This window comes from Camellia sinensis, chromosome 9, assembly GCF_055761805.1.
Source record: "Camellia sinensis isolate YWXY chromosome 9, ASM5576180v1, whole genome shotgun sequence".
In the NCBI taxonomy this organism is placed as follows: Eukaryota; Viridiplantae; Streptophyta; class Magnoliopsida; order Ericales; family Theaceae; genus Camellia; species Camellia sinensis.
The window spans coordinates 170151583-170178109 of NC_138969.1; the positions used below are offsets into that span (position 1 = coordinate 170151583).

The 26527-nt window shown below is 37.8% G+C and overlaps 2 pseudogenes; both read left to right on the plus strand.

Moving 5' to 3' along the window:
• Positions 1-5273: 5273 nt before the first annotated feature.
• LOC114266109 (S-locus-specific glycoprotein S13-like) lies at positions 5274-16623 on the plus strand (annotated as a pseudogene).
• Positions 16624-16873: 250 nt separating this feature from the next.
• Positions 16874-26527, plus strand: part of LOC145799903 (G-type lectin S-receptor-like serine/threonine-protein kinase At1g11410) — a 36306-nt pseudogene continuing 26652 nt past the window's right edge.

Consider the following 26527-nt stretch of genomic DNA (forward strand, 5'->3'; position numbering starts at 1 on the left):
TTTTGTTTTGGGTCTGTCTTGTTGTATCGAGTCAGTCCTGTTGTATAGGAGTCAGGTGATTCCAGGGGGTGTTGCCTCGGGCATCACCATTTTGTTTTGTGTTTGTCTTTTCGTTTTGTTTTGAGTCTGTTTCTGTCAGGGAGCCAGTTGTGCCAACAGATTCTGAATGAAACAGCAGTGGTTTTTCACGCTCTTGTGTTTGCCTCGGCCGTGTGCCAATTATGCCAGAAAGTTTGAATGAAACAGCGGACTTTTCGCCTACTCTTCTGCACCCCAAAATCATTGCATTGACCTAAGTTTTTTTTTTTAAAAAAAAAAACTTTTTGAACACTGCGGTGAAAACGAAGAGGAAGTAATTCCTCGGGTTTTGAAAAAATTTGATCATTTGAGAGAAAGAGAGGCGTGCTAAGCCTTTAACGAATGGAATCATGCTTGTTAGCGTGAGTACTGAGAAGGATCCTGGCTTGATCCAGATTGGTTCTACACTACCTTCAGCGCGAGCGATTTGTCGCTTTCTTAAAAATTTTCAAAAACAAAATGTTTTGCGCGGCCTTGCGAAGACCTGTGTGGAATCACTCCTGAGATTGTGCAGCCTAAGATCGCTCTCAGCCTCGAGACTCAACCCCTTCACTTCCAAACCTTGAAACTTGAATTCAGAAGGTTCAACGGTCAATTATGATGTGAGGCCTGTGTGGCCAGATTTGAAGCTGCCCTCGAACAAGAGGCCAGGAAAGTCAGATCAAAAAGATCAGATCTCATCAAGAGAAACTTACGAAGCTAGAACAGCAGCCATTCTCCTGGATTCAGATAATTTCAGGATCTCAAAACCATTTGGCATGGACAACGTTACACTTTTACCCTTGAGAGGCTCGCTGGGCCGAAAACCCAGAAGGGCGACCCAGGCAAAAGTTAGAGCAAGAGAAAAATACAAAAAATGCAAAAAGATAAAAAAGAAGAACAAAAAAGAAATATGCAAAGAAAAGAACAGAAAAGAAAATGCAAAGAAAAGAAATGAAAAGAATTGAAAAGAAAAGAAGAACAAAGCTCGCAAGGTCGAAAACCCGCAACGGGCGCCTTGGCAAAAGTTAGAGCCTAAAAAGAAGAGGTTAATACCCGAGTGTACCTTAACCCCGAACTACGTGAGGCTTGATTCCCATCTTTGGGATACGTAGGCAACTTCATTCTGAAGTCCAGCCGTAAAATACTTCAAATTGACTGTGCCCATGTAATGGTTTTGATCATCTTCGATTTCTCTGTATCTAAGAATTTGGTTGTATTCGTCGCTTTAAGGACTGCCTACAATGCGCTGCGGTGCCATCCACACAAGGGGCAACTTTCCGTTGCCATTCAATGCGTTGCGGTGCAATCCAAACAAGGGGCAACTTTCCGTTGCCATTCAATGCGTTGCGGTGCCATTCACACAAGGGGCAACTTTCCGTTGCCATTCAATGCGCTGCGGTGCCATTCACACAAGGGGCAACTTTCCGTTGCCATTCAATGCGCTGCGGTGCCATTCACACAAGGGGTAACTTTCCGTTGCCATTCAATGCGCTGCGGTGCCATGCACACAAGGAGCAACTTTCCGTTGCCATTCAATGCGCTGCGGTGCCGTCCAAACAAGGGGCAACTTTCCGTTGCCATTCAATGCGCCGCGACGCCGTTCAAACAAGGGGCAACTTTTCGTTGCCATGCAGTGTCCTTCAGACAAGGGGCAATTTTCCATTGCTACGGATCCGAGGTTGTGCATCTCGAGAGTAGGTTCCGTACTCGTTGAGCAGTGGTCGTTTGCAAAAATAGTTTTTGAGAATTTTTACGGAGGTTGACTAATCTTCTCGAAAAGTATTCCATTTTTAAAACTGGACCATTTCTTGGACCCAAAAGAGGGAAAATGTTCAGTGCTCATGGCCTGACTTGCATGATTTTAAATCAGAAAATTGAACAAGCACGTTAGTCTAACTCTCATTTTGGTCAAAATTTTTTAGGAGAAAACTAAAACAAAAAAAATGGTCAAAATGATGAACTAGGGGCACAGTTGAGTCAGGCTTCCTGTCTTTCCCATTGTCAACATACTTGCCAAAAAGGGCACTCTACTTGTCGGAAAAGGCACCATATTCGGCAGAAAAGGGCACAACAAAGGGCAGAAAACTCTCTCATCCTCCAAGCAGCGAGGTATCAAGCCGAGTGCGAAGCACGAATTGGAATGGATCGAGATGCACCATTCCCTCATCCGGCGCATCGACAGATGTCATCGAAGGAAATAGCCGCGAGCTGATTATGTTGGGTGTGGGCCCGCAACTTCCTGTTCATCCATCAACCACCCGGGGGAGGAATGAAAAAAAAATGAGAGATTGATGAATAGAGAGACGTGCGATGAGAGGAAAAGTGAGAAGAGGGCTTTTTCAGAAAAACAGAGCTTGAGGGCCGAGTGATGTGAGAACCACAAATGAGAAAGGGTGGGAAACACTACCCAGTGAAACAGGCTCCCTGTGCACGCCTGAGTGTCGTGTCTTTTTGTTTTATCTCGATTCTTGTTTTGAGTCGTTTCGAGTGTTACTCGATGTGTCTAGGTTGCGTGCCTTTTATTTCTTTGTTGAGATGTCTTGCTGTGTTCAGTCGTAGGCTCGATACCCGGTCAAAAGCTCATTTATCAATTCAAAAATAAAATCGTTTTGTGCTCCGAGTGCCGTGCCGTTCTCCACATCTGTGCAAAACAAGATTCGTTCTTTCATAAAACCGCAGGGTTCAACCCAGGTCATGCGAGAACAGTAGAACTAGGACCTATTTGAAGCTATATGGGTTCCAGACTACAAAGCAAAAGCAAAAGAGGAAATGTCGAGCAACTGAGTTTGTTTCAACTTCAGTAAGTTCCGAGACTACATTCCATGTGTACCTCTTCAGGTTTTGCCAATGCTTCGAAGCACGAGTGTACCTCTACCTCAAGCTCAAGATCAAGTCTGCTTCAAGCCAGAATGGCGATCAAGTGCTCTCCCTGAGTACCATTCCCTGCCAGAGGCATCTTGGCTGTGTTCGCAATGAGTTCCTAGGAGACCAACTGCGACGGTGGAAACTAGAGTTCGAATGGCTGATGCCTAGAACGTAAAGGTTCGGGATTTCCGAGACTAAAGTCTGGTTTAAATACCCAGAGGCGTGTCCTCGGTTTGAAATCTGTATGGAAGCCCCATAGGTTGAGATAGCATGTATGCACCTCAATTCTGGATACTGAACCAACCTAGTCTGTCACCCCGTTGGAGAATAGGGAAAGTTGTGAATGTGATCAGGAAGAAAGGCAACATCCAAAGTGTTCTACATGAAAAACCCTTGTCAGTATTTCAGAGCCTTTGTACTGTAGGTTGAAGGTAAGTGTTCAAAGAGCACAAGGGAAAATCCCTATCGGAGCAGAGCGGTTCACCGCCACTCACCTCTTGAGGCGCTTTCTAAAGTGCTGTTTTGTCCATTTATTGCTTTCCTTAAGCATCATGCATTGTATTGCATTGTACCTATCAAGTTTTCTTTCCCATTCATACACGATATTGTATGTACGGTTCATTCAAAGAAGTTCCGTTTTAAGATCATTTATTTAGTGTATCAATCACACTTCATTTATTTAGTATATCTATCATACTTTGTTCACTTAGTGCATCTATCACACTTTGTGCTCACCTTTTTGTGTATCAATCACATGTTCGCTCTGTGTATCTATCACACATGCACACTGTATTCGCAGTGAGAATTCCATAATTTTCTTACATCCTTTCTGCACGAGGTGTAGTTTGGCTCGAGTTTACTTGCTTGCCTAGCATTCGCTTAAAATGTTGCATCTATTTCGCATAATTGCTTCATTACAGCTCTCTTTGCATAATCATGAGTGATGCCTGGCTTCGCGTAGCGTATAAGTCCACTCTTCAAATCGGCTTCGCGTAGCGTATAAGTCCACTCTTCAACCTGGCTTCGCGTAGCGTATAAGTCCACTCTTCAAATCGGCTTCGCGTAGCGTATAAGTCCAACTTTCAAATTGGCTTTGCGTAGCGTATAAGTCCACTCTTCAAATCGGCTTCGCGTAGCGTATAAGTCCAACTTTCAAATCGGCTTCCCGTAGCGTATAAGTCCAACTTTCAACTTGGCTTCACGTAGCGTATAAGTCCACTCTTCAACTCGGCTTCGCGTAGCGTATAAGTCCAACTTTCAACTTGGCTTCGCGTAGCGTATAAGTCCACTCGTCAAATTGGCTTCGCGTAGCGTATAAGTCCACTCTTCAAACCGGCTTCGCGTAGCGTATAAGTCCACTCGTCAAATCGGCTTCGCGTAGCGTATAAGTCCAACTTTCAACTTGGCTTCGCGTAGCGTATAAGTCCAACTTTCAACTTGGCTTCGCGTAGCGTATAAGTCCACTCGTCAAACCGGCTTCGCGTAGCGTATAAGTCCAACTTTCAAAACCGGCCTCGCGTAGCGTATAAGTCCAATCTACAAAATTTGCTTGCATATCATTTGCATTTTGCCCCTGCTTGCGGGCACATCTTTGTCTATCTTGCCTGTTTGTCTAAGTCTTCGGCCTTGTCAAAAATGGGTCGTCTCTGGGCTTTGACATTCACTCCCGTCACTTGTGACTTCCGAGTTCTGTCAAAGAGGGGCAACTGTAGACACCCCATTTTTGACCGACCTTAAGACTCAGACGTCACCAATTGAGCGCTTGGTGATGTTGCATAATGTGCTTGTTCAGAAGTTTCAGAGTTGCGGCCGTGAGCCCTGCCTCCGGACTTCCGAACCCTCTTTTGTACTTTGCCTCGGTTTGCGAACCAGGCTCGGTTTCCTCTGTTTCTTTTCCTGAGGGAAGGGAGAGGTCCTGTAGACCATCTCTCAGTGGCCGTAGGCTACATTTGTTGGCCGTAGGCCATTTTGCCCGTTTCGGAGTCCGGTTCCCGGTTTTCGGAGCCGTCAGGCCGTGTACCACGGTTCGGGACCGCTTAATCATCTCCTATCGCTCTAATTTTTGGCATACATCCTATTTGCTCCCTTTTGAGGGACACTGGGGTCCGAGAAACCCACTTCGTGGCCGAATACCACTTTCGGTGCTTAACAGCCCATTTTCGGGACCCCGAACTGCGTGTTTTGGTCCCCGAGCTTTCGTTTTGCAACGGTTTTCGTTCATTTTTGGCAGGTACCTCTGTTTTATCACTGGAGAGGTCACTGAAGGGTGGGAGGCCAGCAATTGTTGCAGCAACCAGTTATCTCTCCTCCGGAGCCTCCCGGCACCCGTTTTTCCAACTTCCGGGCTAATGTTGAACACCTTGGAGTTAATGTTGCCAACTTTCAACCACATATCTGTGATCTACACACATGGGAGGCCCCTAAAAGTTGGTGGCCGACCATTAAGGTTACCTGACCCTTTTGACCCCTTTCTTCCGGGCTAATGTTGAACCCCTTGGACCCACATTCTTGAACTTTCAACCACATATCTGTGATCTACACACCTGAGAGGCCCCTAAAAGTTCATGGCTGGCTAGTAATTCAGCTTGACCCTTTTGACCCTCTCTTTCCGAGCCAATGTTGAACCCCTTGGACCCACTTTCTCGGACTTTTAACTACATGGTTGTGTTGTACACACATAGGAGTACCTCACCAGTTGCTGGCCGGCCAGAAAATATGATTGAACCTTTTGACCCCTAGCCGGCCGGCTAGGGGGTGTGGCCGGCCGGCCACCTGCAACAAAAGTACCAGGCCGGCCTGCTTCCTTGCACTGTACACTTTACAGCTGTGGAGCTGTTTCCCCCAGACAAGATCTTTATCTGGGGGATATTTCGTGGGGGAATATTACTCTCCTTTTCCCCCACCTTTACACCCCTTCTTTGGCCTATATAGCAAGCAAGCCTTGTAGTATTTTGGGGTTAGAAAAATTGTCCTTCAAGTCTCCACACACAACTCCATCTCCATAGCTCTCAATTCTTTGAAAAACCCTAAGTCCTTAAGCACCATTCCTTCTACACCACCAAGCTCTACCACCACCACCTCATTTCCAGCAACAAGGGAGGTTTCTCAAAGGTCAAAGAAGCTGCAAATTCATCCAAGAAGCAACAAAAGTTTGAGTCTTCAAGGGTAAGTAATACTTTTACCCTTTTGACCCTTTTTCTTGATTTATTTGTAAGTCCTCCATGCTTTTTGTTTCAATCTCCGGCCCTAACTGAAAAGGGCCCTCTTTTGAGCTCATCTTCACTTTTCATTCAGGGCTCAACCCTGTTTGAGCCTTCCATAATGCACTTGCTTCATTGATCCTCTTGTATGTCATAATTTTGCATGCTATTTTTGGCCCATGAGAAATTTGTTTTCGAGCATGTTGTAAACTGATATTGGGCTTATTTTGAGCCCCTCTTCAACATTGGAGAAGGGCTCAACATTGTTTGGTGTCTCCATATGTCACTTGTAGTTATATCCCTTATTTGGCCCCATTTTTTGCATAAATTGGCAGCCCTCTTTGATTCTGTTTTTGGACCTTGATCCGAACTGAAAGTGGCCTTATTTTGGCCTATACTTCATGTTTCATTAACACTTTTTTTCTGTTTGGTGATTATTTTATATACTTCATGTTATAGCACCTTTTGAGCCTCATTTTGCATCACATTTTTAGCATGTTTTTATACTGATTTTGAGGCTGCCATACACTGTAAATATTCATATTTTTGGTCCCTCTTCAGTGTTGTAGAAGGAAATTTTTCAGTTTGGGTTTTTCTTATACCACTTGCTTCATTACCCCTCTTTTGGCCCCTATTCTTGCATGCTATTTTTTCCATACCTATGCTTGCTGTTTGGCTATGTTTATAACTGTGAAAGTGCATTTTTTGGGTCTGTCTAGCTTCTGTCTTTACATTGCATGTCCATATTGTGCATGTTTGGCATAGCTATAGGCCATTTCGGGTGCCTAATGTTGCATTTCGGGACAATTCCATGCATTTCATGTCATTTCGCCTCATTTCGGGACTGTTTTCCCCCCATATTTTACTGCTGAAATTCCATTAGAATGATTGCCATCATTTCCATGTCATTTCATCATGTTTTGTCATCGCCTCGGTTTGCGTGCCCGTGTGCACGCATTTCGAGGACTTCATTTTTACTCGACGACATCCTATGTGAGTGTGGCTGAGGCTCACTTATATTGGTATAAGCCCATTTGTCATTTCCATGTCATTTCATCATGTTTTGTCACGGCCTCGGTTTGCGTGCCCGTGTGCACACATTTCGAGGCACTCCATTTTTACCTGCCGGCATCCTATGTGAGTGTGGCTGAGGCTCACTCATGTTGGTATAAGCCCATATCATTGTTTCCATGTCATTTCATAGCATTCTGTCATTGCCTCGGTTTGCGTGCCCGTGTGCACGCATTTCGAGACACATATCATCGCCTCGGTTTGCGTGCCCGTGTGCACGCATTTCGAGACACATATCATTCCCTCGGTTTGCATGTCCGGGTGCACGCATTTCGAGACACATATCATCCCCTCGGTTTACGTGCCCGCGTGCACGCACTTCGAGACACATATCATCGCCTCGGTTTGCGTGCCCGCGTGCACGCATTTCGAGACATGTCATTTCCTCGGTTTGCGTGCCCGCGTGCACGCATTTCGAGGCATCTCATTTTCATGTCATTCGCATTGTTTCTGCCATTACCTCGGTTTGCGTGCCCGTGCGCACGCATTTCGAGACATCTCATTTTCATAGCATTGTGTATGTTAGGATTGCATCTTAGTTGCATTTCATGCATATCATGCATATTGCATCGTGTCCGGAATAGGAGTTAGCCCGGGCACGGGAAACGAGGTACATTTCGTACTCCGAGTGACGGAATGTGTCTCAATTCCCCCAGTCACCGACACTCCGGATTATCCATGATGGAGTTAGGTTTTAGCTGTAATTTCATGTGCATTCATTCTATATTGAGTTGTGCATTTCGACTCTTCGGCCATCATGCCTCGGTATGCGTGATTGGTGGCACGAGGATCGAGACATGCATATATCTGTGCAAATACATTGCTATGCCCCTTTCCTGCTCTCTGTTGCAACAAAATGCAGAATCAGCTACTTTTTGGGACTTGGCACGCATTTCAAGAACAGGTGTAAACAGAGGCTAATTGGGGCATTCCGGTGGATTTCCGCGCAAGACAATCCGGACATGTATCATCCATCAGAAGCAAGGCAGTCCCTGGCTTGCATGCCAGTTTTATTTGCTTTCTTAGTTAATTCATTAATTAATTAGGATTTTGTAACATTTTGGACTGTAATATTCTTTTATTCGGGACTGTAATATTTGGACTGTATTATTTATTCGGACCCTCTGCGCGAGGGCACAACTGTAATAAGTGTGCGTGTGTGTGTTGTATGTCTTCCAACCCCACGTCTTTCTCCCTTTTATTTATCCGCTTATGATGGTTAGATTAGGGCATATTTAAATTAGCATACAGTATGATAGCATGTTTGCATTCATTCATCTGTATCGCATGCACCGGGCTCGACGCATCATACTAACTGCATTGTACTTTCAATTTCAAATTGAATACATGATAGTTGTAGCATTTCATATACCATCTTAGAATAGCCGAGCCTGCTATAGTTGCATTTTTGCATGTGTTGCATTAGGCATTTCTGTATATTTAGGATCATGCATGATTTCTAATGAACTTCTTTTTTTAGCTTGGAGTACTCGGTGAGCTTTACGCTTTAGCATCCTTGCACGAGTGTGAGTGACTGCCATGAATAGCATGCTTACCATGAGGCTATGTGCTTATATGATATAAACTGCCTGAATGCCTGTGGGTGAAGGTTGGGTTATCTGAATTGGAATAAATCATCGAATGTTTCAAAGCCTACCTGCGAGTAGCAAAACCTCTTTCAAAAAAACAAACATAAAATGTTTTGTTCCAATTCGGGCGATCCAGTCTATACTTGTATGCTGTGAGCATCACATAGTAACCTAGGCTAATAACCGGAATAAGAACTCACAATGTTTTCAAAAATCGATATCATGGTTAGTAGAGGCCAGTCTATGACCGGGCGAGCGGGGGTGCTCACGAAGTGACCTTCCCCAATCGTACCCAAGTTCCCGAGCCGAGACAACTTTGGTGATGACGGACACGTGGCCTTTTGGCACCGAGTCAGGGTTTCCTAAATTTCCCAAAATAAAATATTTAGGTGGCGACTCTGTATCTGGCAAAGCAGTCCATGTTTGGCACTACTTTTTCAAAAAAAATCAGTTTCTCAAAACGATTTGCCGGATTTGGACTCTTTGGTTCAGATTAGGAACCGTGACATTTAAGAGTCCGAGCTGTAGTGACCCCAAATGAACAGAACGGGAGTTAACCCTCCCGGGGCGTTCGGGGGACGTCTACAGTACCAGAAAATTCTAGAAAAATTTCAGAAGTGATATACTTTCTATTATGGCATAATTTGAATATTAAATACAACATATTGTTATTTTTTGCCTAGAGCTTCTAATATGTTATGATTAGAGTAGCATGATTAATTAAATGTTTTTTTATTTAAATTCCATTATTAAGTGTAACATAGCATGAGTTGATTGTGAATCTACATTATGAAGTTATTATATGGAATTAGAATATCTTATCATGTTTTAGACATGCCATAGCCAGTGGGAGGTTGTTCAGTTGAGAGAAATCTTTGTAGATTTACTCCCGAAAACTAATATTTTGCGCCTAAATTAAATTAAATTTTGGATAATTGTCACCTGTGGCGTAAGAGATGATTACGAGCATAACGGATTTTCGATCTTGTGACTTGTGTAATATTGTCACTATTTAATTTAGTTTTTGCGGCAAAATTATATTTTGCTAATAAAATTAATCCCAATGCGAATTTCTCTCTAAATTGACTTAGCTTATGGAAGTTAATTCGGTAGACCTAGACTTAGTAGAGATGTTCAAATGTGAACAATGCAATCATATTTGTTAGATGAGCAAAAAGTCTTGGAGACTTTGAGTTAGACCTTAATTGAGCCAAAGTAAGAAAACAAGACTCAAAGTCGCTGTGGTTTTGTTGCCTTATTTGGCGTAATAAAAACTGATGTGTGCGCTACGGTGAGCGGCATGCTACGTAGTTTTGATTGGCAAGTTTTAGAGTTGTGAAATTAGTAAGCCCTCAATAGATCTGTATATGATCTTGACTATTGAGCTGCGCGGATTGACTTTGTAATTTGACTTGTAATAATGTTGCATCATTGGATGAAGTAACACTCAAGAGTTACGTCATCCAATAAATGCGAGCTTAAATGAATTAGTCATTAAGTGTAAGACGAGTAACCAATATGAACAGTGTTTTGCTCTCTATCCAACTATTGGAAGTGGATGGAGCAAAATTTCACGCACTATAATTGTGTGTATTAAAGTATCACTTGAAATTAAAAAATTAGCGCTTAGTAGCAGCAAAATCTATTATCACTAAGTGAAAAGATTAGCGCCAAGTGGCTGCAAAATCTATTAGCATTGCTAACTTATCTAAGTCTGGACACTTACTGTTTCCACACTTGAGTGTGAGACATGAGGAGGTGCTTTTTTGTATGATTCCTTAGCTAGGCTAACGTTTTTTGAATAACGTTTACCACTAAGCGCAAACGTTGTAGCATAGTAATGAAAAGGTCAAGGCTGACAAGGTTGTTATGACCCTAAGAATTTGACGCATTGCTTGTGAGAGCATTGTGTTGAATTAGACTCTTTAGCCTAATTCGCGCTTAAGTTACTTCAAGAGCTGTCATAGATTGATAGCTTATTCTCTCCTTATGGATATTATAATTAATTGCAAGTAACTATGCAGCAAGAAACAGAGATGGCAAGAGGAGTATCGTCATCTTTCAACTAGATGCAGTAAAGTATATGGAGAATAAAATTGACTTGAAGGTGCAGAGGATTAGCACTTACTAGTTAAATTTGCGACTTAGGCGTAATTGATATCTCCATGATATCCTTTTATAATCTAGTGAATATGAATTAGTCGTGAGTCATTACCTAGTTGGGCCTAAACCTTTAAAACTTGTCTTCGAGAACTCACATATTAGGGTGATTGGAATTAGTTTATGACATTGGTCATGAATCGGTGGCTTATTATACTTAATCACATTAATGAGAAGATGACATGGATGGTTTGAGTAGGCCCTCTTGGGCCCACTCGCTTGTGACATCCTGCTCTCATGTGAATGTGTAACTTTGTTCGCAATGGTTGCGCACAAGTAAGTAGAAAAGCCACAGAAGCGCATTTGTATCGGCGCATTTAGTTCACTATGATATTTGTAACTAGATATGTGCAAGGGTATGATAGCTAAGCCTCAATCTCGACACATTTATAGATTACGATACACACCTGAGTGAACACTATTTGATCTCATATAAGTCAAAAGTTTTGACATGATTTTTGACATTGCACATATGAGGTCAAGATCAATCAGATAACAGCTTTCGTGTTTTTAGTTTTGACCAAGGTGGCGAGTATCTATTTGAGTTTTTTTTTTTTTTTTTTTACAAAGCTCTGTGAAGAGAAATGGATGCTTAGAGAATTGATTATTCCTAGTACTCAGCAACACAATAGTGTAGTAGAGATAAAGAATTAAGTATTGTTAATGTTAGGTGGATGATGGCAAAAAATGTTTCCCAATTGGGAATTGCACTTTAGTTTGTTGCCTATATCCCTAACTAAGTGCCCTCCATATCAGATTTTACACTCTATTTGAGTAATGGGTTAGCGGAGAGCCATCTATGGGTGATCTGTAACTGTTAAACAACTTATCTTTATTTTACTTCTCATAAAATTGCGAAGTTAAGACTTAGGGTTCTATGACGCATTATTGTATGCTGTCTTATAAACACTTAGGGTCATGCGGCATATTATTGTATGTTTTCATGTAAACCCTCCGGGTCATGTGCATATAGGTAAGCAGCTTTGTGGTAGTGTAACTAAGTCACAAAAAGTTATTTTAGTAAAGGTGACGTGAATAGAGTTTTGGAACTCTATAAGATAGAGAATTCTAAGTATAGCGCTTTATGTAGGCTAGTTGAGAATGGAAAGAAATTTCTAATATCCTAGGGACAAGGGGAGCAATGTGCCTACTAGTGGATTACTCCATTAGATAATAATATTGTACATTCTTTGTTGCGTGGTAGCAAATGTGAAAATTTTCCACGTCATCATTGGGTGATTGAGAGGGAAACATTCATGAATGCTCCGCAAGATGATAAAGAGCCTAGGATAATGCCAAAGGCTCTAGTCCCTTGTTTTTAGAAAGTGGATCAATGTTGCGCAGTTTAAGACAAAGTCTTTGAGGATTAACCATTTCTATAATCTGGTTGACTTTCCATTATGATGCGAAATTGTTCTAAAGTTATGCGCAATTTGGATAGTCATTGTTGAGGCTTAAGGCTCGCTAGATATCGAAAAGTCACACCATTGAGGAAGGTGTAGACCATGAGAAGACTTCCTCCTGGGGAGTGAGGTTATTTTGACTTAGGCTATGAGTGACATAAGTACGGAACATTATTTTGTGGACGTTGTGACCCAACTTCTCGTTGGAGAATTGGATAAGTAGATTCGTAGGAATTTACCTTCTGTTTTTATGGTGAAAAGTTAGGAGCGCAAAAAGGTTGCTAGTTCTAATAAATCTTTTATAGCCTAAAACAATTATCTAAATAGTGGTTCTTAGATTTTGTTGAGCCACGATAGGCCAACGATGATCGATGAAGACCACTGAGGCATGATGAATGGTCTAAAAGAAGTTTTTCCTTACTTAGTCATTATGAGCCAGAAATTTATAAGGTTGTCACCGCCTAGGGTGGGCAGTCCTCTGTTTTAGATATGATGGACATGGGTGATATAATTTATATGCTCGGATGTACGATCCTTAGGGATTGTTTTGGGAGAATTCTCGATTTGTCTTTGATGACTTACATAAGGAATATCCTAGAATGATTCTAGATGCAAAATTGCAAACCTATTGGCTTACCTATCGGTAAAAACCAGAACCTTAGCTATTGAGTGAATCCTTAGATTATCTTTGGGAGAAATAGATGACCTACATTCCTTGATCTTTTTTTTTTTTTTTTTTTTTTTTTGTGGGAGCCTGAAGTACGCTATGTGGGCGTATTCGACATGATGAGTGTTATCTTTGGTAAATGGTCAACTGAGTAGTTTAGACATTGACCTTGCTCATTAGACTATGGATAGAATGCTTTACTAGTAGTATATAAATTTGCCCCCAGTAAGATTCAATGCGCTAGTTGGGCGCATCTTGAATGAACGCAGATTGGTCACCAAAATATCTTTAGAGAGGTAATTGCGCCAGAGGTAGTGATCTTGAACCACATCATGTAAGGCGCACATGGTGGATTGTGTTGTATATGCTTATCGCAGGAGGTGCTGATAAGGCTTATGCTTGGGATCTAGAATTATGCCGACTATGGTCATTTTTTTTTTTTTTTTTTTAAATCAATCACATATTTGTTGTGAGATGATATGATGTTGACACTATTATGATTTGTGTCATAATGATTAGTAGATGATGATGTCAGCAGGCAAGATTGACTCACTCACACGAGCAATCGCCCTCAGCGCTTGGGAGCGAGCAAGGATAAGACTAGTGGTTTATTTTTATTTGGAGCCAAAAAAGGCTTAAATTATCCACTACGTATGTCGCCTTGGTTACAACCAAGATGAGGTCGTGTTAAGGACCAAACATGGATGTTAGTACCCACTTTTCATGTTGTGCCTGTTATGATTAGCCAGATGCGAGATCTTGTTTGGCGCCTCAAAGACGAGCAAATAGAGAATTCAAGTTAGGCACTAGAAAGCGACTAAACAAAGATCTCTACGGTGTATCGAGTATGACGTCACTCTTTGGAAGAGTTACTCTACCGTAGCATGTATTTATACTTCATGTGCTTGGTGACCAAGTCATAAGGTGGGAGAATGGATCCCTGTTTCCTCACTGTGTGAGTCTTACGTGTCATTATTGATATGACTTTTATTTATGTACCCTTTTGAGACTTTTGACTACGTTATAAGGTAAGGGATTGATGTTCTGCTACTTTGGTATGTTGCCTACGGTTATGTATGATTCGGTCTTAAGGGACATCACTGGGAAAACGGTTAATCCTAAACTAAATAGCATGAGGGCAAAGGGAAGATCATCTAGTATTACACCACTGTTGTATATTCACTGCCGGCAACTCATATCGTTCTGTATGAGAGGCGGATTGAGTGTGAATATATTGTAAGAATTGAGAGGGTCAAAAATTCTTTTTTGAGGGATTAGAGATGTTTTTTTGGACCAGTGTAATTAGATGGGTCTAGGATATATGAGACACTATTTTTATTTTCGGGTTGATGTCTCTATGCTGGCTTATTTTTGAGTTCTAGTAAAGAGCTCCCACATGCAGGTGTTTCTTAGCGGTCCCAGGGTTCATTGGCTAGTATGAGATTGTTAAATATTTGGGGAGATTGAGATAGAGATGTGGCAATGTCATGCCAACTCATGTGCGAGTGGGAAATGTTGGAGATTGGGCCGAGTATTGGACCCGAATTTGGGCGCCATGTGGCATGACCCATGGCCCATTCAAATTACCCATGTAATTTGAATTTGATTTCCTGATTATCCTATTTGTTAGGATAACCCTCTATCTATCTACATCTATCCTATCATTAGGAGATATAGATAGATGGATATATATGGTTATATATCTAATTATATATTTGAATATATAGAATATCAGATACTTTATGTGATTTTTACCTATAACATTTTTCCCATACTCTCTCTTTCTAACTCTCTCCCATATTAGAGAACGATCCAGCCTTTGCACTGTGATTAAAGTGGGTCATACTCATACTGTGGTATCACCCCATTGCTAGGTGTTCTTAGTTCGAGATTAAAGAAACACGTGATTTATCCACAAGGTTCTTCATTTCAGATTCTATCACAAAAGGTGTGGTTCGAATCCTTTTACCCACTGCATTATATATATCTTATACAAACAATACACACTTTCTACTAATGACTTTTGGCCAAATTTTCCTTGAAAGGTGTGTAGTGTAAAATTTCCGTATGACGTATTAGTAGTGAAAACAAAAGGAAAATTGGTGAGATTGAAATGAAACTATAAGAATAAGATAGAGTTGTGGAATACTAACAAACAAAAACCTTAGGAAAACTAATAATTGACCAGACCACCATGTCTCATGAAACCAACCTCTTCATGAGTTCTTTTATTCTTCTTCTCCTTTTCCAATCTCTCAAGGATGGTCAATTGTTAGTCTCCCGCAATGAGACTTTCGCACTCAAGTTCTTCAGCCCTGGCAAGTCCACCAACTAGTACCTCGGAATATGGTACAACAATGTTTCAGAACAAACTGTGGTGTAGGTTGCAAATAGAGACAAGCCAATCAATGACACATCCGGAGTAATCTCCTTTAAGAACACCAAAAACCTTGTCATTCACGGTCCGGACAAGAAAATCCCAGTCTGGTTGACCAACGTGGCAGCCTCAGGGAATGTCTTTTCAACTCAATTGTTGGATTCAGGGAATTTGGTGGTGTTTCAAGGTGATGGCAAAGGGGCCATTGTGTGGCAGAGTTTTGATTATCCTACAGACACCCTGCTTTCTTTAATGAAACTTGAGGTAGATAGGAGAACCGGTCTAAACCGGTTTCCGACATCTTGGAAATCGCGTGATGATCCGGCAATCGTAGAGTACTCGTCCAAAATGGATCTTATTGGGTATCCAGAGTTTTTTTTTTTGTATAAGGGTTTGGTCGATTATTGAAAACCGGGTTGTGGGATGGGGTTAGATGAAGTGGAATACCAACAGGGATAGACCGAGAGGGGGGGCTGGCAGGGGCGACCGCCCCCCCCCCAAAAAAAAAAAAATTTGAAAACCCCCCCTAAATAGAGTATTAAAATTACAGGTATTTTTAAATTATATAGGTTCACCACCGCAAAGTTTTTGCAAAAAATTTAAGAACCACCACTCCCTAAATTTTCTACTTTAAAATTTAAAATTTTAATTATTTTTTGATAAATACTAAAAATAATAATAATAATTTTTTTTAAGTATAATTACTTTTTATTTTAAATTTAGTGATGTTAAAATAATTGAGGATTTATTTGTTAATATGTTAAAGTCTTTTTTGTCTGATTAGGGCCCAAAATTTTTAATTTTCTGCTTATAACTAAATAAAAAAAATAAAATACTACTCACGTGTAACCTACCCCATGCTTGAAAATGTCCCCAAATTCTTATTAACCTAATTGTTTAAGCCCTCTTCTCCACTTTAAGCCCGCTTCTTCACTTTAGTCTCTCTGTGTGTGTGTGTGTGTGTAAATGATATGAAATCTGGAAAAGAACTCGCAGAACGTACAAAATATTCGTGGTCAATGGTGCATTTTCTTCAGTTTCTACGTCGACAACAGAATGTGCATTTTTAGCCATGAAAATTGTAAAGACTGGATTGCGTAACAGGATGAAGGATGATTTTCTTTCAAGCTACTTGTTAACATATGTTGACAAAGACATTGCTCGATATTTTGATGTAGATTCCATCATAGATGTTTTTCATATTATGAAAGAATATCGAGCACAACTTTAGATGCCTAAGTAAATATGTAAAGCAAATAGTTGCTTTTTTGAAAATTAATATGGATTTATTAGAACATATCCAATTGTATTTTGATAATATTTTGTAATTAAATATGATGAATGGAAACATCTAATTATATATTTTTGTGATATTTGGATAGAAATTGATATTGTATATCATATGCTCATTACAAATTTTTTGATTGCATATACACTCACCCCCAATATTAGAATCCTACGTCCGTTCCTGAATACCAGAGATGACAGCCAAATTCATCTTCAATGTCAGTTACGTCAACACTCAAAATGAGGTTTTCGTGTCGTATGTTATCCATAACACGTCAATTTTCTCAAGAATGGTCGTGAATAAATTAGGAAAAGTAAATAGGCTGACGTGGCATGGGCACCACCAACAATGGATTGGGTTCTAATCGGTCCCTAAGGATCAATGCGACTACTACCGTCATTGTGTTGCAAATGCAACTGTGACTCATCCGTAAATGTTAGTGATTTCGAGTGCACGTGTCTGCCAGTGTTTGATCCCAAGTTGGCACGTGACTGGTACTTAAGAGATGGGTCAAGTGGGTGCAAAAGAAAACGTAGAGGAGACACATGTCAAAATCAAGATGGTTTCATCAAAGTGACACGTGCTAAGTTACCAGTAGGACTGCAAACGAACTGAGTCGAGCTGAGTTTTGCTGAACTCGAGCTCAGCTCGTTTACTTATCGAGCTTGTTTATTGAGCTCGAGCTCGACTCGATAAGAAACTAGGCTCGAGCTCGGCTCAGCTCGGCTCATTGACATTAATGAAGCTCGAGTTCGGCTCAGCTCAGGTCGATATTTTTTGTTAATATTATTTATATATATTTATATATTATTTAATATATAAATAATATATTTCTTATATAATTTAAATAAAGATAAACGAGCCAAGCTTGACGTGCCGAGCTGATGCGAGCTCGAGCTCAAGCTCGGCTCGTTTACTAAACGAGCCTAATAATCGAGCTCGAGCTCGGCTCGTTTACTAAAAGAGTCAAGCCCTTAACGAGCCAAGTCAAGTTTGTTCAGAAACAGCTCGGTTCATTTACAGTCATAGTTACCAGACACTTCGGCAGCACTTGTCAATAAAACTATTAGATTAAAAGAATGTGAAACAGAGTGCATGAAGAACTGTTCATGCCAAGGGTATAGCAGTGCGGAGATCTCACTAGAGGGGATTGAGAGTGGATGTGTGACGTGGCATGGGGACTTGATGGACACAAGAGAGTTTTCAACTGGGGGCCAAGATTTATATATACGTGTTGACGCTGTTGAATTAGGTATGCAATGAATGTCTTGTTGATATTTTTGTGTTTATAGTTGAAAGCAACTGTGAATTTCAGGGCAAGTTTTCCTTCATATTCCTCTTCAAATCACTTTAAATTGTTTTATGGACTTTAATCCAACCCACATAGTTGATTCGAATCATTTATTTCTTAAATTTTGTAATAAAAATTATTTATGTAAAAAATAGTTTTATCGGACAACTATAAATACAGGAATAAATTATATTTTGTTTTACAAAATAGATAATTTAAGTTAACAATCATATTTATCATTTATTTTGTAAAATAAAATATGATTTATTCTTGTATTTATAAATGTCCGATAAAATTATTATTTTTATTTTTTTACATAGATGTCTTTTATATATATATATATATATATATATCAATAAAAAGAAAACTTTATTGATGAAAAAATATAGATAACTTTTATTGCAAGAAGTATGAAATAGACGGTTCAAATCATCAGTATAAGTCCGAATATTATCAAATATCTTATATTAAAATGTATATTTATCTTTATTTATATCAGTCTCTACCCACCATTTGAATTGTTTTAAGTCACTTTAGTTTTACTAATGGAGAGGTTAGTATAATTATGTCAAAAGTATAGGGTTATTCGTATTTTTTTCAAATCTCAGGGGAGGTGAGTGTAATTTACCAAAAAAATAAAAATAAAGGCCATGTTTTTGTTTTATATTTGTGAAATAATTTTGAAAAATAATTTTCTAGAAAAAGTTTACAAAATTTAAAAATTTGTTTGGTTGTATGTTTTGAGAATAGTTTTTCGAGTTTTGAATGATTTAATCTTTTTTTTTTTTTTGAAGTTAAACAGATGGGTGTGAAAAAAAAAAAAAAAAAACGAAGCATCATTGTGTAAGTGTGCTTTAGGGAACCTGTATCCTAAACTTGTTTTGGACTCAGTTTAGGCTTTCTGTAATATCAATCTTATTACCCAAAAAAAAGAGAGAAAAAGTGAAAGATTGATCCGTAGGATATGAGAGAAAGAGAGTGGAGAGAAAAAAAAAAAATGATTGATTGATGTGCAACATTGAGAAAAGTGATTTTGAAATTCTTTTTTCAAAAATTTTAGCCAAACAAAATTTTGAAATCTTTTCTAAAAAATCTCTAAATACAAACCAAATAAGGCCAAAGTGTTGTGGTCCTAATCCTTTTTACAAATAAAAAATAAAGATACATGAGTGAGTAATAATATACAAATAAAATATTTATACATAATTTTATAATTTTGTGAACTTTTTATTTCAAATCAAAACACTCACAGTTATTCTCGTAATTTTAAAAATATTATTAATAACAACAGTGATGTGTAAAAAATATCATTAACTATTATTCCCATCCTTTTATGAGTAACATATAAGCATTTTGTTTTGCAAATCAATTTTCAAATGTAAATATATGAAAAAGACCACAATTGACCTGCACTTTAGCATCTAACAACTTTAGTTATTGCACTAATTAACAACTCTATTGTGGATAAACTTTTTTTACTAATACAACCCTTTGCAAGTCCATTGCTAATTCTCTATTAGTTTTCTCCAAAATTTTAATATATTTTTGTAATCTTTAATTTAATTATATGTACGAACTAGATTTACTCACTTTTAATCGCAGAGGACCCTACCATGCTTGTTCATAAGCCATTTTATTGTTTAGCCTTAGGTTAAAAAATTTCAAACTGTTCCGGATGTCTTAATGAAATTCATTATGAGTTCTACTTCGATATTGTTTATTTTATTGGATGCTACTTATAGATTATCTATAAAAATAAAAAATAAAATAAAAAAAAGGGAAAATCAAATTTATCCTCAAATTGTCTCACAAAGTGAGTTTGTAGTCCCACTTTAATGATCGTGACTACGTAAGTTTATTAGATTTGTCTTTGAAATGAACAATTTATTACAAAAGCACACTTCCTGTCTATTTTTTTTTTAATTGTTTTTTTGAAAGATAAATCTATTGAAATTATATATCCATGATTATTAGATCAAGATTTATTATTATTATTATTATGAATAACTCAAATTACTAGAATGGAACATGCTGTAGACACCAAGGGCTCAAATGTACTAGATTAGACTTCTCTGTAAACAGCGAGAAACCAAATCTCATTTTTTTGTTTTTTTTTCTTTTTTAATCATATTCTATAGTAAAGAACACATAAAGGAAGGTAGATGCCATGCCATGGGGTGAAAACACTAGTTGTAGAGTCATGCTATAGTGATCATCTATTTTTATTATCTTATATTATTATTCGATGTATTAGTCTAATTGTCAGTACTACATTAGATATATACATGAGTGGTTAAACCTATTACACCAATATTATGTTGACAAAAAGATGTTACAAAATCTTCACTGTATTTAAAAGATTTAATTCTATCGTGTACACAACAACAATTAGAATTTAAAGAAATAAAGAAAAGGAGAGAATTTGTTTGATTACAAAAATCAAACTCGAAATAAAAATAAATAAATAAAAACAGATTTTATTTTGTTACCAAAACAAAATTAAAATCTGATTTAAATAAACAAATAAAACAGAATAATAAATTAAACAACTTACTTGATTAATTTCTTCGAATTATTTTTCTGATCAAGTCCAGTGTTTGACACTGTGTCCTTAAGACAGATTCGTCCTCTCCACGGTGCTTTCAGAATGTGGACGTCTATCTCCCAGGATAAAATGATCTACTACAAACAATAGCAGCACTACAAATTGTTTGCCTTACGAACACACTAAGTGTTTATACTCTCTCTGACAAGAAAATAATGCAGCAAAATGAAGAGGAAGTTTGCAGAATTATGAAGGACGAAAATTAGAGTTACAAAATCCAAATGAGGGTGGTCCTATTTATAGATGTGAAGGTGGCTCTTGGTTTTGAATTGAACAGGTATCATACCTGTTGGGTTTTGAATTCAAACAGATTTGAATTAATTCAAACAGATAGTAAAACGGGAAGGGCCCTGTTTGGGTGTGCATTAATTCCAAAACAGTTTATTTCTGTTTGAAAACGGGAAGGGCTCTGTTTGGATGTACACTAATTCCAAAACAGTTTATTTCTGTTTGAAAACGGGAAGGGCCCTGTTTGGATGTACAAAAAATCCAAACCAATTTAATTTGAATTCTGGATTTTATTTTAATAAAAAAATAAAATTAAATTCAAAAGTTTTTGGCCCAAAAAGATTAGAAGCCCAACCCAACCACACACCACGCACCCGCGCCCAAGCCCAGGCCCAGCCCGCCCGACCGACCGGACGGACGGCGGCGGCGGCGCGCGCGCGTGTGGTGATTTTTGGGTCCAATGGGTCTAGCCCATTTTGCCCATAACCTCTCCCTCTAAAACACTTGGGTACCCCTTGGGGCACACCCCAAGTATCACACCCTAAGCCTTATAAACCCTTTCAAAACCTCCCACCAAATCAATGTGGGACAAGCCAATTTACAACCTTAAGAAATTTCCACCAAAACTCCATTTCTATGGAGCACACTTTGGCTTCAATTTCCCATTCACTCGGTAATGGTTTTGAGCAACCAAATATACCACGTGAATCACAACGCGGCATAGAACGCGTTACCACTTTGACCCGAGTAAATCGACACTCGGGGCCCACCTAAAAAATAGACCGAACTTAGGAAAAAATTCTGGTTTTATCCAGAATTTTATAACCATTTCCAACAATCCCCCACATGAATGGAATTTGATGACAACGGAAATGCAACAATATGCAGATTTATCGAAAGAGTATAAGTCGAAAATATCTTGCATCAGGATAGGTAGTTTTCGGCCTTGAACCTTCCCTAGTGATAACCTATCGGACTTACTGGCTAACCAATGGACGCGATGCCTTGAATTGTTCAGCCGTTTGTGTAAGCCAAGACAATAGATTTCACACAAAATATCTTCTAACACATCGTGGTTCTCACTGTTGTGTTCATTTTGGCCTTGAACGCACCTGGTTTTCATGAGTATTTCTAGAGAATGTAGCCTTCTTCATTCTCATAGAACCGGCCCCAGTTCAACACTCATATAGGTGATTCTTATTGTGAGTATCTCCTTATACTCGTCTTGATTTTATGTCTTAATCAAGATATAAGTAATCATTAAAAACTAAGCTTATCCTTATACCCCTGCAGACAACATATGTTGCAGATATCACTCTCACCATAGGAATGGGTAGGAACTTTAATCCCTTGGTGATTTCTGGCGAGTCATACATAACTTAGTTGTCCCTTTGAACTTAGTTCTTGGGATCTCCAGTCATATAAGTAGGGTTACCATTATGACGACTCTTATGTAATAGGCTTTAATCCCATCCCCTTTGATGAACTATACACTAGCTCTTTTGTCAAACCTTTTGTTAACGGATCCGCAATATTCTCTTTAGATTTTATATAATCTATTGAGATTATTCCGTTTGACAACAATTGCCTTACGGTATTATGTCGACGACGTATATGTCGTGACTTACCGTTATACATGTGATTCTGTGCCCTGCCCATTGCAGATTGACTATCACAATGAATGCAAATAGCTGGCACAGGTTTTGGCCACATTGGAATGTCTTCTAAGAAGTGACGAAGCCATTCTGCTTCTTCACCTGCTTTGTCTAAAGCAATGAACTCGGATTCCATTGTGGATCGTGCGATGCAAGTTTGTTTCGTGGACTTCCAAGAAACAGCAGCGCCTCCAAGAGTAAAGACATATCCACTAGTGGATTTTGAATCTTTAGTATCCGATATCCAATTGGCATCACAATAACCTTCGAGTACTGCTGGATATCGAGTAAAGTTCAAACCATGATCACGAGTAAATCTTAGATATCTAAGAACTCGAATGATCGCTTTCCAATGGTCTTCTCCAGGGTTACTAGTGTACCTACTCAATTTACTTATAGCATAAGCTATATCAGGACGAGTACAATTCATTAGGTACATTAGGCTTCCAATGATTTGGGAGTATTTTAACTGAGACACTGCATCACCTTTATTTTTCGATAAATAAAGACTGATGTCTACAGGTGTTCTAGCTAAATTCAAATCATCCTTGATAAATTTATCAAGAATTTTCTCAATATAATGAGATTGAGATAATGCATATCCGTCAGATGTTTTAGTAATTTTCATTCCTAATATAACATCTGCGACCCCCATATCTTTCATATCAAATCTTTTGTTAAGCATCTGCTTAGTTGATTTGATCATGTTTTGACTGCTTCCAATGATAAGCATGTCATCCACATAAAGACAAACTATGACATATCCTTGGTCAGTGTTTTTAACATAGACGCATTTGTCACATTCGTTTATCTTAAACCCATTAGTAAGCATTGCATGATCAAATTTTTCATGCCATTGCTTAGGTGCTTGTTTTAATCCATAAAGGGATTTTACAAGTCGACAAACTTTCTTTCCTTGCCCTGATACTACAAACCCTTCGGGTTGTACCATATAGATCTCTTCATTTAGATCACCGTTTAAGAAAGCTGTCTTAACATCCATTTGATGTATTTCTAAATTAAACAACGCTGCTATAGAAATAAGCATGCGAATGGATGTTATTCTTGTCATAGGGGAATATGTGTCAAAATAATCCAGACCTTCCTTTTGTCTGTAACCTTTAACAACAAGTCTTGCTTTATACTTGTCAATTGAACCATCTGCTTTCATTTTTCTCTTGAATATCCATTCATATCCAAGAGGTTTAGAACCTGGTGGAAGATCCACCAATTCCCAAGTATGATTTTGCATAATGGATTCAATTTCATTATTAACAGCCTCTTTCCACAAAGGTGCTTCAGGACCTGTCATTGCTGCCTTAAAGCTTTGAGGTTCATTTTCTAACAAGTATGTCAGAAAATCTGGACCAAAGGATTTTGATGTTCTTGCTCTTTTACTTCGTCTAGGTTCATCATTAGTTAAATCCTGTTGGTCAAGACTATTATTAGTCTCTTGTATTTGATTGTCATTAGTCTCTTGACTTTGTGTACAATCATAAGTTCTTTTCTGTGAACTTAATTCCTGTCCTTTCTTGTAAGGAAAGACATGTTCAAAAAACACAGCATTCCTTGACTCTATAATAGTGTTCACATTTATATCAGGTATTTCTGATTTATAAGTCAGAAACCGATATGCACTACTATTCTGAGCATAACCAATAAACACACAGTCTATTGTTTTTGGTCCAATTTTAGTCTTTTTAGGAACAGGTACTTCAACTTTTGCCAAACACCCCCACACTTTTAAGTATTTGTAGGAAGGTGGTCGACCTTTCCACAATTCATAAGGAATGCTTTTGGTTTTCTTGTGGGGTATTCTATTAAGAACATAATTAGCAGACAATATTGCTTCCCCCCACAAGTTCTGTGGTAAGCCTGAACTTAGTAACATGGCATTCATCATTTCTTTTAGAGTTCTATTCTTCCTTTCAGCAATTCCATTTTGCTGTGGAGAATAAGGGGCTGTAGTTTGGTGAATAATGCCATGTTGTGCACAAAATTCATTTAAAGGTGCATCATATTCACCACCCATATCACTTCTAATATAAATCAATGAATTTTAAAACAAATTCAAGAAAAAACCAAAATAATTATGACTACTCAAGTCAGAATTAATGTTTTGACAAAATCATATCCTCATAAAAAATTTTGCCTAAGAATCAAACATAAAAAATTTTGCCTAAGAATCAAACAATTCAAAACCCATTTGATTGTATACATTCTTGCAACTTAATAACAAATAAATGTCACTGTCATAAAAATATTGTGACAGAAGAAAATTAAATTATCTCAACTAATGCAAGAGATACACCCCCATATTAATAAAATGGTTCATGGTTTAACAAATTCTACTACGCAAGTAAAATAATTATTAATGACATCTCATGTCACATAATTCAATAATCAACATAAAAGATTTTTTAAATTACTTTCCAATTAAATGGAACGATATAATTACATACATCTTCATGTTTAAATTTCTCTGGTGTTTTAAACACCCATTCAAAATTGATTAGAAATATTCAAATTAACCTGCTTATGTCCAAAATCGACATAACAATTTATCATTTCAAATCACTTGAAATTATTGTTAAGAAATAACATGAATTGATATCATACATGCATATCAAACGCATCAACTAAAAATAATGAATTTAACAAAATAAATTAATCATGCACGATCCCATCACTTGCATCATGAAATAAAAGGATTTTCAACTCATAAATAAAATCCAACGCATTTATACTTTAAACTTCAAAATTACAAAGCATACCTTCATTTAACAAGTTTGATTTGTACATAAATAAATAAATTAAATATGCATTAAAATGTTCTTGTGAATATATATATATATATATATATTTTCCGACTCAAGTGCAGAAACAATTCAAGACTATGAATCCACATTGTAATAAAATAAAATTAGTTTGTAAAACTAATATTTTTACTCTAGAAACAAATTCTTCCATGTATACTCACGATGAACTATGATAAAGTCAAAATAATTAACACCTTTTCACAAAGGGTTCAAAAATAAGTGGTCTACCAAATGAAACCATAAGTTACTTACAAAATTAACAGATTGTGACCGAGTCACAAAGTTACATGATTGATTAACAAAATTAATTTTCTAGTTACTAAAATCAGAAAATAAATTACAATACAAAATAATTTTATTTTCCTTGTTACTAAAACTAGTGAAATAAAATACCGAAATAATATCTGATCACAAAAATCAGAAAACCAAACCACAAATTAATTTTCTAGTTACTTAAACCAGAAAATAAATTACAACACAAATTAATTTTCTAGTTACTAAAACCAGAAAATAAATTATAACAACAAAATAATTTTATTTTCCTTGTTACTAAAACTAGAAAATAATATAATTTTATTTTCCTTGTTACAAAAACTAGAAAAATAAAATACCAAGAATTTTCTGTAATACCAAATAATATTCTGAATTGTTAATGACACCAGTATCGTACTACTAGTTATTGTCAAAGAAAAGAGACAGTATATTACTACTATCTGTCAAATAGCATAAATCACTATTTGTTTTTCCAACCAGAATATCAATTTGAAAATACAGAAAATTAAATACAATGAAGATACCCAAAAACGAGTCTGTCTTAAGATTGTTACAAAATCTTCACTGTATTTAAAAGATTTAATTCTATCGTGTACACAACAACAATTAGAATTTAAAGAAATAAAGAAAAGGAGAGAATTTGTTTGATTACAAAAATCAAACTCGAAATAAAAATAAATAAATAAAAACAGATTTTATTTTGTTACCAAAACAAAATTAAAATCTGATTTAAATAAACAAATAAAACAGAATAATAAATTAAACAACTTACTTGATTAATTTCTTCGAATTATTTTTCTGATCAAGTCCAGTGTTTGACACTGTGTCCTTAAGACAGATTCGTCCTCTCCACGGTGCTTTCAGAATGTGGACGTCTATCTCCCAGGATAAAATGATCTACTACAAACAATAGCAGCACTACAAATTGTTTGCCTTACGAACACACTAAGTGTTTATACTCTCTCTGACAAGAAAA